Below are 12,304 nucleotides of genomic sequence, written 5' to 3'. Positions count from 1 at the left end.
ACTTATTGAAGACTCAAGACAGCCATAACATTGTGATTTTCTACAAGTGTATGTACACTTTTGACCACAACTGTATCTTGCCACTTGTTTCTTTCTGTGGCTCTATCGCCGAGCCATTTGATGCTTTTACCCTGCTCCGTCCTGACTGGTCGTGTCTATTCCTGCCATCAAAGCTCCCCCCAACAAAAAAAGAAATGCAGGGGAGAAAGAGCTTGTAGGGAATAGCCAGTGATCCTGTCGAGACTCAGAAGCACTGAGATAAAGGAAGAAGAGGAAAGTAGAAAGACAAGGAGGGATAAAAGATGCAAGACATAAAGCATAGCATTCGGCTTTGTTTAGCAGCTTGTCACGACGTGTTTTCTTTGTGGGGATGAATTGAGGTGTTTATTTCCCCAGAAAGTTGTGACACGACGACACTTGGCTCTCAAAGTGACTGCATCTTGTTTGCCTTTGCAGCTCACTCACTAGACACAATGTTATCCGGCTGTCTGAAGTGAGACAGGTAAGCGGTGCAAGGAGAAGGTTTAGCTGCTTCGGCTTACGCAATATGTGGATCCTATAGAAAGATTGTACTTTGTAAGGATGTGTGTGGTCATGTTCTCCTACTAAACATGGACTGATGACAGACATGTTGAAGCAGCACCGTGTATATACAAAAGCAGAGAGAACATTTGAGCTTGAGCCACATTCGCCAACGTAATCATTTTATGATGAAGCCACCAAGACAAAATCTTTCCCCAGCTTCACTACTTCGATTGGAATCCAGGCGTCCGCCGAGGTGGGCAAGTGTTTTGCATCTGCGTTAGCTGGATGCCCACATGTTTATAATTCATCCCCAATGGTGCTTATCCATAGCTAGTATCAGCTTTACTTGGTACTTGGTGCCCCGTCCTCCTTTTTCCATTGTGGATTTAGTACCACCTCATGCGTGAGGCGAGCATGGCTGGTCGTCATAACGACGCGGCAGGAAACTGCTGTGACCTAACGCAACACACACGCGCAGAACGTCAAGGGTGTGTTGTTTTTGATTCTCGGCATGTGGCCGTTAACACAGCCAGAAGACAAATTCTGTTTCAAAAGAAACTGGAGGCAGCAAAAAAAAAAAACACAGCTGGCAAAGCTATTGAAATATGTGTTGTTTGTTCAGGACACCCCCGTCTGTCGCTAGCAATGATGACTCCGTGATTAGGGACAATTTTCTCTGACCAATTAGAAACCGAATCAGATTTATTGGCCAAGTATACTTACATACACAAGGAATTTGACTTTGATAGGTGTTGAAGGAGAATTCTGGTTGATTTCAACAAGTAGCTCTGTTGCATGTAAATTTGGAGTGCTGTCAGTAGATAGAAAAATGAAAACAATCGGTGCTGCGTACACTGTGTTATTCTCCTGCTACAGTTAGCACTCAATAGGATTTGATAGGGCAAGTTTTAAACTTGTTTTTAGCCCCTAAACATGTTCAAAATGTAATTAAAAGTGCCTACCCATGTGAAGCCATTCCTTCCGAGTGAACATGGTGAATCTGACTGCAGTAGATGCGAAAGAAATGCATGAAAGTTGTGCTAATTCAGCTCTGTTTAGTTCCTGTGTTGAGATAGCAGTGAGAGAGATAGGGGACAGTCTACAAACTACAACACAGAAAGGGGATAAAACAAAAATATGTAGGCTATCGATTTAATGATTAAATGAGGTAGTGTCTCCAAGCTTACCTCAATTATAATGTTTTTCCTGCTAGTTGTACTACAGCACTTACTTTAAAAAAATAAGCATATGCCTTTTTTTGAAAATACATTTGTATCTTTTTTCGGTGTTTTAGTTTGTAGACAGTCCCAAAGCCCTCCTTGCAGTATCAACACAGGAACTAAACAGAACTGAATTAGCAGAACATGTTGAGAGGCTAAAAACAATTTTAAAACTTGCCCTGTTTAAGCCTGTTGGGTGCTAACGCTCGCAGGAGGATAACACGGTGGAGGATGTTGAAATTGACCGTAATTCTCCTTTAACTCTCTATTCATAGACACATACTTAGAAATAGAGACAACAATATACATATAGGCACACAACATCAACATAATGTACAAAACAGAAATATACAAATTCCACATAATATCAGACAAGTATGCATGGAGTGGGATGTAAAGTGCAAAAAGTAATTATGCAAAGTACTATGCAAGATGCTTATTGGAAAGGTATGTAATGTGTAGTGAAGTGGGTGAGTGGCCAAAGTGGGGATTATCTTATCCGCAGTTAGAGTGATGGCAGTGAGAAAAGAAGCTGTTCATACCTGTATGTCTAGTTGTTTTTGTGCGCAGGGATCTGTAGTGCCTGCCAGAGGGGAGGAGGTTAATCAGTAGTCTGCAGGTTTTCACATCGCCTCTTGGTATCGCTTTGAACCTTGACGAAGATGATCCAAAGGCAAAGTACCTGTTGGCAGGTACCGGGGAATTTCTTTCATGGAAAACCAAAAAAGCTGTGTAGAGTCCAGTCGAGCAGGTACCATGTAATTAAAAAATGCCACAAGAAAAGTATCAAATATATGTAACTGGCCTGCAAGTCTCAAGAAACGGGTTTCTGGTGCTTATGATAAAACAGGATTCATGGTACGCTGGCAGATTGGCCAGGGATGATATGTACCTATTGCCTTTCATCACAATCTACTTTTCTGACACTTTCAAAATGCAAATTTAAACCAGGCATGGTGTTCATTTACTTTGAGATCTATTCCCGGGTTTGGGCGTCTTTTAATCTGCAACTGTGTGATACGCTCAAAGTGTTTCCAGTATCATTGCTTCTATATTGAGGTGATGGGTCAAATTCTCCTTAGGTTCCCCAAACACAGATGTATATGTGTCTGTCTCTCGGTCTATGTAAAAGCGAGCTCTTCTATTTGCTTGTGGGCCCATTCTGGAGTTTGTAAGGTATCTGGTGACTGGAGAGTAATTGCTCTCAGCTACATAGCTTACTATCTATAAACACACTTATATTCTACTGGGACTTTTTCAGGAGCTTAGAGAACGTATGAGCTAATAATGTCTGAATATACCTGCTATTTCTTGTGTGTATATGCAAGTCTTCATCCTCCTGTTACAGTGTGTGTATTTTGTCTTAGGCCTGGACAGAGGAAGATTGTTTTCTTTCTGAATATCTGCAAAGTGTTTGCACTCTAGCCAACGAGGGGACAGACAGAAATCCAGACAAGTATGTGTTACGTTTGCACTGCAGTCTGCCCCGTGTGTGTCTGTCTGTTAAATTGTGCATCTATGTCTGCATATGTCCATGCTGCTAAGCCTGCATGTTCCCTTTAGCAAGGTAGTGCTGATTCAGTAGCATGTCCTTCTTTTCCCACTTTTTCCTGCTTTGCTCAGTGAATGTTGTTCTTTTTACGCCGCCAGGCAACCCCCCTGCCCAGCTTCTTCCTCCCCGTTCACACACAAACACACACACATGCACATCCACACACCCCTTCCTCCCTGCATACTCCGCAGCATCTTGTTTGGCTGAAACCCGGCGCTAACTCTAACTCTGGCCACTCATGTGGAACCCCCAGAAGCTACAAAACATGAATAATGGATCAGCAAGAGGAGTTTTTATTCATGTATTTTTTTTTTTTTGCTCTTCATATTAAGTGGCTTGTCCACACATACCCATGCAGTTGTACAGTGCAGCACAGCCTCCACTCCTTGTAACAGGCACAGACAGCCCCAGGATTTCACCAATATTTTAAGCAGTAATAACTAAGAAGCACAGAGGCATCTGACTTCCTGTACTCTTGCTTTGACGTGGAGGAAATTTTATTTGAATTCCATCCAGGATCAGAGGATGACCTTAAATGTTTTTTTGGGGGTGAATGCTGAGTCAATTTACTGAGTTCACACGGTCTGAGGAGCAGAGGAGATTCATTATTCAATAAATTGCATTTAATGTGGAGTATGAAGCGAGACCAAATGAGCCTCAAAGCCGGCGGCATCTCTGGATGCTGATAAGCTTTTTAGAGGACGACACAGGGGAGGTTTTTGGGAACGGGAACAGACAGACTACATCTCCAAAAAATAGATGTGTTGCTTTGCATTTCCCAGCTGTCGTATTTTTGGGGACGGCTGAGGAAAGTAGATCTAAGAGCTCGGTCATTACTGAGTTTGCTGTAACTTTATCATTGCTGCCAGATCTGATGTGCATGTTCCAATTTAAGTCTCCTTAAATAAATTGGGAAATCTCCAGCTACAGAAAAATCTTAAGAATTTCCTTCTCTCATTACATCCATTGCATGATCTTGATCTGTAAAACTTGCGTGTCTTGAATTTTCCCATGGTTTGATCAGAGTTTGAGTCCTCTTCTTGATGTTTGTGATAAAGACGTATGCCTCTGCATTAGCTATTGTGACTAAATTAGCTGTTACTGTGGAGCAGACAGGGACATCTTCTCTGTAGTGCCATTTGATTTATATAAAGAAAAGAGGGAATAGGTTAGTTTCTCCATGTAAACACATTCTATGGAACTTCAGTTTTAGCTTCATGTAGAGTTTTACCACATCGGACTTGTCTAATTCCATGTATACACAGTCCCTCATGAAGGCTTACTTGTGTTGTGTACAGATTCATTACAAACAGCTCTGAGCTTCTCTGAACAGCTGTGATCACAGTCCATGCTCTGGGCATGCTGCCCTCTGAAAATGCATAGAACAGTTCCAGAAGAGAAAAAGCCACAGTCATCTTCATTGCATGTTAGGAGTACGAGGCTTGCCAGTACTGTATAAAGCTTCTGCACCTTCTCATTTAACCACTTCTTTAATGTGAGAATCCATAATTTTATTCTTTTGACTCACAAACTAAAACATCACTCGGTCATAGTCTTTCTGTTAAGTCTAACATTAATTTTAAATAATAGAAAACAAGGGAGGGTCATGTATTTTTATTCTTTGTTGGGGGGAAGGTCATCTTTTTGCTATCAGATGAGAACCTCCCTGTTTAGTCAGTGAGACAATTTGTGCTGTAGCTTTATAGAGAACGTGGGATTTCCCAAACTGAATAAATTCTGCCCGCACATATAAACACAAAACTGTTTTCCTAGTTCCATCTTGTATCTAAGAAATCTGCTGAAGAAAATATTGTATTCATTAGCATGATTGACGTGCTGTTTAGTTCAAAAACATCCAAAACACCAACGTACGGAAAGTAGAGGACCAGATTAAAGCTTTTATTTTGAAAAGTCAAAGCTTGCGGACAGCACCAGCTGGGGATTGCATGAGACGGGAGGTCTCCAGGCGGCAGCCGTAACCCGATTCAAATATCCTTTGGGCTCCAGTGATTATTTATGAAATTGTGGAAACGATAGCCTTTTCAAGTCATTTGAGATGGAAGGAGTGGTAGCATGCAAACTCCCAAATTGACGCTCATCTGAGAAATGGAGTTTTGGATAATGTTCAGCTTCAGCAGCTATACCTGTATCCTAAAATATACAATGACTGAGGAAGCCTAGTGACAAATCCATAGCAACCATTTCACGTGTTGAACTTGTCATTACCCAGTGTGCTTTGTTGAATGATCTCAATGTTTTATTGTTATATTTCATGTGAATACTAGTTTACTAGAGGAGTAACTTAGTATTTGAAGTAATGTTGACATTAACAATGTTAATGGGTAAATCTACGGAAATGGGCAACATAACAGTGGAGTTTGTTGTTTAAGATGAAAAAGCAGAGGCAAAGTCACGATTGGGAAAAAACAATGGCTATCTGTTCATCTTTGCCGAGTACAAACCAGAACAGAAGGCATCAATTAATTGTTGGGAAGGGTCATTGCCTCTTCTTCCAATCATTTTGGAGTGTCATAGAAAAATGTATTACTGGTGAAGGGAGGGTCAAGTCTTTTTTGATTAAAGATCACAAAAGTCCTCCGGTGGCCCCTTAAACAAAAAAAACAAATCCCTTAGTATTGATTTATACCAAATAATATTAACAGTCAATGGTTGCTACTAGCATCTGCGTGGGGGAGGGGTGGGGGCGTGATTATGTAAGGCTTGTATCATGTGGACACGTCAACAGTATTGTTGTCAATTCCTCATGGGAGCTACTACGCACTATAGCTTTAAAAAGTTTGGAATTGGCATCTAGTATCTAGTGCTACTCTGAGGGAGTGACTGTAGCAGAAATGCCATGTCAAATGTTCTCTGTTCATTAATAAAATATGGCCTTATCACTGGTGGCATTATTGATCCCTCACTTTTTAAATACAGATAAAAAATCGGACTGTTTTAGCATTCGTTTCAATTTCCAAGCTAATCAGAATTCAAATGCAACATTAGCGTCCGCTAGCCCTGTTATCCTCTGATCACTTCAAAGCTGTCCACAATCACCTGCCCACATAGATTGTATTTTGACTTTTGCTTTTTGTCTGATATGTTCAGATCAGACCTTTCTAAACAAACATGTTGTCTAGTTAACGATTGTCAGATATCATTACCCAACAGAACCTTATCAAGGCCACATGTGTCAGGCTGTCACTCCTTATCAGTGTGTTGCCACATGGAGGGATGCACATGTGTATACACACAGACACTAAACATGGACGGAGAGACTGAAAATCTGGGGTGCAAATGAAAAGCCTGTGTGTTGTGCCAAGCACAGCTGGACACTGTCTCTGCTGCTGAAAGACGGGCTGCTGCCACCCACTACGGATCGGAGGTGTGATGTAGTTACAGCTCCTCATTGGATGAGTCTTATCTCTTTTCTTCTCTGCTCTTCTCAGTCATACTGGTATTTCTTATTAGTGCATGGTAATTCATGCTCCTATTTGCTCTATTCTTTAAGTGACAAAATGCAGGGTGGATCCATGAGCCCGAGCACGTTTGCTCACTGAACCGCGCAAATACGAATAGGATCCTTCTGTATAGTGATCACATCATGTTTAGTCCCCTGTTGTTATGAAGCACTTCCCATCTCGTCAGAGAGTTCTTAGCCTGAATGCATGTTTTCTTTTTCAAGAAAGTTCCATCATGACAAACAAACTACCATTTTAGCAGTTGAACACATCATGCTAATGGATCAGTTAATAGCCAATCAAAGGCAGGAACACATCGACCCTTTGTGAATCAATATGGCAATAGGAAAGTGCACATGTCAGTGTTCAGAGCATAAGAGGGTAACGTCTTGCTGTTTATCTCTGTGTGTCAGTTACTGTGCTGGGAAGGCAGAGACAACAAAGATTTCTCTTTTTCAAAGCGGAAAGCATTAGTTGATGTGATCAGTCAACAGACCAAGCATTATTCGACCACTGCTTTCATGATCGTTTAAACATATAAGTCATTTTTTAAGAAAGAAAAGACAAAGAGCAACTTTCCAGTGTGAGGATTATTCTTTTCCTGTATTACATTATTACAAAGTGAACATATTTGGGGTTTGAACTCATGGCCAGACATAACAAGACATTTTGATGTAATTTTAACATTTTCCAATGCTTATTTATTTTACGCGAGGTGAGAAGCCTCCACTAAAACCTATAGTGGCAGTAAAGACATGAAATGTCCTATGAAGCACTGTGTCAGTGATTTTCCCATCAGACTGTAGATGGATGTTGTAACTTTCCATTTTAGGTACCAAAATGTATTTGCTTTAATTAATTTATCACACTTTAGCTGTTAGAAAGCACCAGTGGTGGAATGTGAAAAAGTACAATTACTTTACTGTACATATTTTACGTATCTGTGGTTTACTTAAGTAGAATAAATAGTGCATATAAAAGTGGGAGTGGGGGAGCAGTTGGGGATGGCAGGTGATGGTGATCCCCGTAGAGCTGCCGGACCCGCTGGCAGCACCCGGGCTGCTGCAGCGACGGACCGAGGCTTTACGGATGGTTTACAGCCTGGATGTCATTTGCTGAATTTTGGTCACAAAAAGTGACTCAGTAAATTATGGGAGAACTGACCAGAGTTTATTTTTTTGTTTATTTTTCACATATACTAAAGTAAATATGTCTCTGGTTATTTGTACTGTTACTTAAGTACTGAGATCCAGCACTTCCTTCATCACTCGGAATCACCAACACAGTGTTTCTTTAAGCCTTGATGCCAGCATTATGTTTTGTCCTCCTTTTCTATGCTACGTTTCACTGCAATGTAAAAAAACACAAATATCCCATCTAACAATAGACCCCATCTTTAGAAACCTGTATCATTTGAATTTTTGTGAGTCCACAAAGTATGTGCCGCTGGTAGTCGTTTGTCTGTTCCAGCCACTGTGATTGTGATATGGGTGCGGTTCAAGTTCCTCCACACAGCTGAATGGATGGCTTACCAAAGATGTGAATGGGAGGTGTGAAGTGGCCGGTCTTTGCAAACAATAGGTGTTGTTGCTGCCGGCAGGAAGGTGAACAAGTTTAAATCACAGGATAACGAGGGGGAATGCCAAAGGAATAGCAGCAGATTGCTTTTCTACTAAACAAACATAATGTTTATAGCTTTTTCTCACGCAAATCTTGTAGTCAAGTACAGGGAGTTAAATATGAGTTAACCCGGTCACAGAATCATTCCTGGTCATTGCTTTTTACACTGCATTTGTAGTTCAATACATTCTGTATTCACTCTGTATCCACTGAATACCAAATAATTAATTCAAACTTTGTGTAAATACATTCTAAAATATTGACGTATTTCAACTTAGAACCTCCTTATATATTTTCGTCTATCTGGTCATAAGGTTATTGCTTACAGGTTATGCATTTTTTGTGTGCTCTAGTTTTAGTATTCATATCTTGGAAGAAAAACTGACCTAGCAACACCATGTTTATTCTGGTATTTGCTAGCAGCTCCAAAGTAGCAAGCAGTCTGAAAACACAACAAATTAGTTTTCTTTCAGAGTATACCAGCGGTCTACATTTTCCCCTTCTCTACTGTCTTCCTATCAATCTCATCCGCACCTTTTTAATGGAGCTTGACTTGTTGGACGCACTTGGTCAGTGTGCAGGTATGTAACGGAAAAGGAAAGCGTAGAGATGGCTGAGTGGCCCTGATGGTCCTGCCGTGGCCTGATGGAAGAACATTTGTGGCAGTAATTTAGCACATGGGTGCTTTCGCTGTAGGGGTTATTATTATCCGTCACGCTTGGCTGCGATCACGCCGAGCCCCGTTTTTTTTTTTAGGCCGGCCAGTCTGTTCCCCTGTAAACTCGCTGGCTTCCAACAATAGACTGCAAATTGAGACACACCGGACAGAGAGGAAAAGGTAGATTTGTGGAAAGGAGAAAATAACAGGGTGAGAAAGTGGGCTTAGGAAATAAGAGAAGGAAATTGAGGCGAGATGGACAGACTTTACGCACACACAAAACTACACACAGTGAGCCCATGACTCGGGGCATAACCAAAACCATGGTTATCTCTGCGTCTGCAGCCCAAACATGAACAGAACATTGAGTAGAAGGTAGATATTGAAAGCAGCTAAAGAAGTGTTATGGAGTAATGTGATGTAGGGATAAAGTTGGAGACGGCGACTATTTGTGTGCTGAGATGGCAGATTGTGTCAGTCCACAGCGAGGCAGACCACAGGAGGCCTGCGAGCTCAACATAAACAGAGAGCATGTGTGTTACTGAACCCCACCAAACCGCAGAGGTTTGCTCCGCTCCTGACCGAAACACAGAAACAGGCAGGCTCTGTGTGTGTATGTAAATATGTGCGTATATGTATGGCGTGTGTGACATTGTTTGTGTAATACCACAACACAGCACAGACAAACAGCTGTTTTAGCCAATGTGGTCAGGGCTAACCCCGGCGTCGACCGGACCTCATTTAACATCATATTTTCTGTCCCTGGGGTGTTTTCTGACTTGAACCAGACACCGCTGCACTGCCCATATTAATTAAGGAATTCTCAAAAGAGTAATGTTGATACGAAGGCCATGATATATGAGCGGTGTTGTGAGGAAATGAAGAACAGCACTACTGCCTTCAGCAAGGATCAAGCTTCACAAATGGGACAAAATCTAGGTGGCGGCAATAAGGTGCACAAGAAGGAAGCTCAAGCGCCGTTGGCTGTAATTGTAGGTATTATGACTCTTCTGCTTCCTCATTAAAAGTCACCCATGCATCATGGCCTCAAGAGGTAATATATCTTCTGTCTCTTAACATTTCTGAGGGGTATTTGTAAATCGCAAATCCAGCTTTGTAAGGAAATTATTGGACCATTGACCAAATAGCCTGAGAGATCTTCTTACATTTCTGTATTTGTTTCCACCGCATCTCAAGAACTTTGAGATAAGACTGATACGGGTTGAAAAAGCTTGGTTTGGCAAGTTAATTTAGCATATCAGGAGACAATTAGCGGCTTAATTGAATCAGTGTTAAGAAGTGAACATGCCAAAGAGACAAGACGCGCCTGTTGATGATCTTCAGTGGTTCTTTTTTCCTATGTAACTAGATCAAGGCCATTTGCAAATGACATTAGGTTTGAGTTATGTTTACCTCACTTGCTGCCGCTCACTCGCCCACACTTTCTTTTTTATCTCCCTTTGTTTTCAGACTAGTCAGGAAGTTGGCTTCATAACTGTTGTTTATGTTTTAATACCACTGAACAGCATCAGCGTCACTGAACAGAGCTTGCTTTCCGTCTGAACAAAAGTGACACAAGTGTGAGTCTGAAGTACGGTGGCACACAAACACATAAGCAACAACGGAAGTGAGTGACAACAGAAGTGAGCATGTTGTTGACAAACAACGTGTGTGTGTGGGGGTGAGTTATATTCCAGTAGTAAGCACAAACCAAGGTCATGGTGAAAATTCTGGGTTTATTTCACTCAGACCAACCGTGTGTGTGACCATGGGACCATGTATGTGTGTATGTATGACATATTACAACCCTTACACGCTAAAATGCAGCATGTTGAAGGTAACACAATTAGAATTCACTTTAAAAAACATAACCACTCACACACACACACACACACCAGCCGTATCAATAACTAGATAGATACGGTTAACAAGTTACAAGCACGTAAAAGTGGGATATAAAATTTGTGTGATTTAAACAGCTTCACTTAACGTGACAAACTATAGACTTTAAACGTAGCACTTGCACGTTAAAAGACGCTTGGCACCATTTGGATAACGTAGCTGTAGCTTTGTAGCCTAAATGTCAGAGTACATACAAATGAAAAAACAACATTGTTCATTTGTGACAATTACGTAGCGACAGTTATCATAATCATCACCATGTTTCACTTACTTCTCAAACATACAAGAATTTTCCTCCTCTGGTTCCGTTTGTGAACGACACACTCACTTCCCGTTGTCGCGGTGCACTGTCCACTCTACTTTGATAGTTTATGGACCATTTGAAAATACTGTATCAGTACAGGAACTTGTTAGGGTGCTACGACCCGGGAACCAAAACTCAGCTACAGAACCTAAAATGATTCCTGTGATCTTTGAAAAGAAAAAAAAAGACCTACAAATAGCATGCATTGTGAACTGGGAAAAGAAGTTCCTCATAGAAACATGAAAGGATTCATGGATCTTAAATATTTCACAGCAAAGCTAAAAATTACTGAGGAGATTGCTTTATGATCCCGAGCCGTTGGTAATGGGGGAACTGCCCAAGAACACAACTCCACACAAAATACTTTGTACACAAAAATGTGATGACAATGGCAACAACCAATGTGTGAAACATAAACAGTTTTACAGGATCATGAACCTGTGATGGAAATCTGATTTAATAGGAACAGCACATAGTACCACATTAAAAGTGTAAAAAAGGTGCAACGTGTAGACTGACTTTAATTGGACCCGAAAGAGTCAATAGGTTGATACTAAAATATATAAAGAAACCTATCAGTGTCAAGCACACGATGCTGCATCGTTTCATGTGCAAATGAATTGCCTCCTCTAATGGGGGTGAGGATAAATGAGTTCTCGGTAAAAGAAAGCAAATGTTTCAGTTATGCCAAGCTGCCAGACTACTGATGTTAATAACGACTGAAAAACACAATTTTTTTTTTTTTTTAGCCTTAATGTGCTGCTGGTTTTTTAGGCTCTTATCCCTCCATCAACACCAGCTTCCTGGGAGGGAAAAAGCATGTGGCCGAGCCAAACCGCCCACGGCGGCGGGGAAAAAATTAGCTTGGTCTCGAGGGGAAGGCCGAGGTGTGGACTTCGCCCTGATTGTTTAGCATTTCAAAGGGTCTGAGCTCAGAAAGGAAATGAAGGGTGTGGAGGGATGATGGGACTGGAGAGCAAGAGTGGAACAGGCTGGGAGAGACGGGGCATGCCACATCAAGAGCTCTGACCCCGTCCCCAAGTTAGAGTTTCTCATATCGAT

At 41.3% G+C, this 12,304-nt stretch overlaps 1 protein-coding gene and 1 long non-coding RNA gene across 2 annotated transcripts in view; both read left to right on the top strand.

Annotated features, from left to right (window-relative positions):
• The window catches only part of ext1b (exostosin glycosyltransferase 1b), a 118,091-nt gene that overhangs the window by 12,998 nt on the left and 92,789 nt on the right, over window positions 1-12,304 (top strand). The window lies entirely within an intron of this gene.
• Window positions 462-8,048, top strand: LOC117956426. Its single transcript, XR_004659266.1, has 3 exons — window positions 462-475; window positions 4,106-4,109; window positions 7,963-8,048. It is a non-coding gene; the product is annotated as an uncharacterized LOC117956426 (long non-coding RNA).

Source organism: Etheostoma cragini, chromosome 14 (assembly GCF_013103735.1).
Source record: "Etheostoma cragini isolate CJK2018 chromosome 14, CSU_Ecrag_1.0, whole genome shotgun sequence".
NCBI lineage: Eukaryota > Metazoa > Chordata > Actinopteri > Perciformes > Percidae > Etheostoma > Etheostoma cragini.
This window is presented reverse-complemented; position numbering and strand designations above follow the sequence as displayed.